We start from the raw sequence: 853 nt of genomic DNA on the forward strand, positions 1-853 counted from the left end.
GCGATTTTCGCGGGTCCCCTTTCTTGTATTATTTCTAAATATTATTTCTACTTGGATTTTTCTGCGAAGATCCACTGTATGCAAGATCTGGCAAACACCAATCTAGGAAATCCATATACAGGATTTAATATATTCTTCCCTCAAAGCTCCAGGTGCTATATTTAGGCCCCGGTCACACTGGCTGGATATCGCGGGGGGGAGGTGTGGCTAATTGCCCTGGAACAGTTTGATCCACGATTATGCGATCAGACGCACCAGCGGCACACCATGGGTTCTTCCCTCGGCGCTGGCGCATAAACAAGGGGCCAGAGGGGAAAGCTGCACACCGGCACGATCACAACATGGGAGTCTGGAGGCAGCCCGTGGCAAACCGTTTACCAGTACTTTGGAGGCTCCACTTCCCAGATGTTGGGGTGTGATCGCGTCCGGATAATCTGCCCAGCATCCGTGCCTCTCCCGCGGCAACTTTGCCATGTGACCGGGGCCTTAATTTTCCATTCCAGTTTTCCCATTGAAGTATGCCTTGACGTTAATGGTTCCAGAAGCATGCTCAGTGTTATAAAACATTATGCTCCTTCCAGGTACGGAAGGGAAGAAGTGGACTGATGGCTGTCAGTTATCTATCTACTAATACCGAAGTGGCCCCCTTGTGTGCGGATAGCTAAATCCGCACATCGGGGGCACCTGGGGGGGAGGGAGAGGTTTGTGTGCACAAAAATCCTAAATGTGGAAAAAAAAACATCAGGGGGATGTTTAAATCCCCCCGAAACTCACAGAGCGTCCCTGCCTGGGAGGTGAGCGGCGAGCCGGGGGGGGGGCAGAGCGGTGAGGGCCGAGCGGCTTGCCGCTTGGC

This window comes from Gekko japonicus, unplaced genomic scaffold, assembly GCF_001447785.1.
Source record: "Gekko japonicus isolate JY-2015 unplaced genomic scaffold, Gekko_japonicus_V1.1 scaffold957, whole genome shotgun sequence".
Classification (NCBI taxonomy): Eukaryota; Metazoa; Chordata; class Lepidosauria; order Squamata; family Gekkonidae; genus Gekko; species Gekko japonicus.